The sequence below is a fragment of the Struthio camelus genome, chromosome 24, assembly GCF_040807025.1.
Source record: "Struthio camelus isolate bStrCam1 chromosome 24, bStrCam1.hap1, whole genome shotgun sequence".
In the NCBI taxonomy this organism is placed as follows: Eukaryota; Metazoa; Chordata; class Aves; order Struthioniformes; family Struthionidae; genus Struthio; species Struthio camelus.
The window spans coordinates 9,565,571-9,568,285 of NC_090965.1; positions in this window are offsets into that span (position 1 = coordinate 9,565,571).

The window sequence follows — 2,715 nt, forward strand, 5'->3', positions numbered from 1 at the left end:
GATCTTGTCATTCAAAAATGAAGGAAGGCTTTAAGAACTTTTTTTCTTGCCGAGCAAATAAAAGGCAAAGAGTCTGGTTTGGGAGGGCTCCATCCTGGCCCAAAGGGCGAGTGGGGAGCCTACAGTTGCCGGTGCTGTGCCGGGGCTGAGGTTTGCACAGCACCACTTCTGCACTCCTTCTCTTTGCACCACAGCCTCTTGCTGGGGGTTGCAGAGCTCGTCACAGCCTCCATGTTCGGGTAGCGTGGTTCAGGGCTGGAAGGACACGTGGAGCTTGGCATCGCGGGGTGAGGGCGAGGGCCCCTTGACGCCGTTGTTTGCAGCGTCACCTGGATGGGGATTTCGCCAGGGTTTAATGCACGAGTGAGTCCCTGCGTAGTCCCCCATCTCTGCCCTCGTCCTGCAGGGTCGCTGGCAGACGCACGCCCTGCGGAGAGCTGGTGACAAGGAGGGGGCTCGCATGTGTCCTGCGCGGAGAGGTGCCGGCTGCGGCTGCCCCGCCGCTGGGACCTTCCTGGTGGGCAGGTAGCGCTGCTCTCCGCATCTGCAGGGCTGAACATGCTGCCAGCATGGCCTGGCGGCGGCATTTTGAACCCCGCTGCTCCCTGGGGCCGAGACATCCCGGTCTGCGTCGGAGGGGTTTGTCCAGCATCGCTGCCTGCTCGCTGTCCCCCCTCTGCCCCCAGCGGTGCTCTGCACTGGGCACCCTGCAAGGGCTCTTTGGGGACGGGCGACATGTTCCCATCATGATCTGCTCTATTACATCTTCCCTTTAATATAGGAATTGTTGGTAGTTTTCATTTTTTATTTTTTACTGCATCTGTCATTCTGCAACTGGACTATTATTCCTGTAAAGGGCTACAGGATACATTTAACATGAAAGGGAGGTGACTACTGTGTTGCTGATAAGCTTCCTGACCTTTGTTTGCCTTGGAGCCCCCTGATGTATTCCCATTTCGCTGTAATGAATGCTGTTTTTCCAGTTCACGTCCTGTATGACTCTCTGGCTCTACAGTGCTCCCCAAGTTACACTGACTGTAGTGGAGGTTAGCACTGGCATTTTTCTTGGGTAAGAGACATGGCTGCTCTGAGGATGAGAAACACTTACAGCATTGTTAATGGCTGAAACACTTAAAATTGAATTTTAGTGTCATCAGACTAGGGACGTTTACACACCAGTACCCTAATGTATGGAATTACTTGGTTGGATTTTTCATCCTTTGTATCTCTGAAGTACACAGGATTTAGGGTTTCTTTTAATTCTTTCAGAGGGAGGTTAAGAGGGAAGAATGTATTTTGAATTGGTCTAGAGACTGTAATTCTGTGGAGGCTGATTTTCAAGCCATAAAGTATAGGTCCACTGTTTGCATTTAGTATGTTTGTCCAGTAGAGATTTCTTCTCATGATAAATTCATTCCCTATTTTCCCCATGGTCTTGGGCTTGCAGCTGGGATCAGAAGAGGCAAAAGCTGAACAGCAGGGAAAACCTCCTGACAGCGAGGTCCGGTGTATTTGGCAACAGCCTTGCAGTCAAGGAGGAATGGCCATTGCTTGCACCATTTCAAGCTGGCTGGGAGCCCGGGAGCCTTGGGCCAAGCGTTGCTTTAGAGACCCAGCGCTCAGGTGGTGTCGGGCCCGTAGAGCCTCCACCAAGAGTTTGGTGGCTGCCCTGTGCCAGAAACATTACATCCTTCCTGAATCCTAACTAGCTCCTGCAACTGCAGCTATTCTCATTATTCATGCAACTGTCTAATTCTTTGGCTCAATAAAATCTTTTGGCTGTGACTTACACTGTCTAATTACATGTTGCATTAAAAAGGCATACTCTTTCATTTAGCCAAACCACAGCGGAGCAGTTTGGGCTATACACAACGGGCTGATTTTCTTCCCAGTTTCACTGATGTTGCCGCAGGGATGAGTTTGCCCGTTTCATTCCATTTCAGCATGCTGAGATTTGACCAAAGACAACCCTCTCCTTTCCTGGTTTGGTCAACAGGTAGCTGTGTATTAGTGTCACGGCTGCTGATTTGCTGCCAGCGCTGCAAGAATGTTTGTCCTGTTTATTGACCCTACATGGCATTCGTCTGCTGTGTTATCCAACAAAGGGCTTTTATATTTTGTCAAGTGTTTGGATACTTGTATTATTATTATTACTCATTGCATTTACTGGAATAGTTTGAGGAACAATGGACAAAGCCCTGCAAAACATTAGCCTGAGCTTCCAGGAATCGCTCCCAGGTGCTTGTGCATGCATGGGGGCAGTTTGAGGCTTTCCTGCTGTCAGGCCATGTGAATCCTCCTGCTTCCTGGTGCCCAGGAGCTGTCACACTGCAGGCCCCATCCTGGGCCAGGAAAGTTGGAAGAGCTTAAATGCCCCTTGAGACTGCTTTCCTCTATCGTAGCAGTGACACGAGCCTGGGCCACAAGGTATAGGAGAAGGGATGCGTGGCAGGACTGCAGGAGCCTCCCTCCCTGGGGAAGCAGGACTAAAAGGGACAAAAGGCGCAGGAAAACACCTTCAGCTTTCTGTGTCTCTCCAGATGCAGAGACATAGCTGGTGGGGCATCTTAAAAAGAAACAAATCCAGAATAATTGGCAAGATAGTCCTCAGCATTAAAAAAGCACTGGGTAGAAAATCAGAGCAAGCGTGCTTACAGTTAACAGAAACAAGCGGTACAATGATGTGTTTGTCCATGTGCACACAAAGAGAAGGTC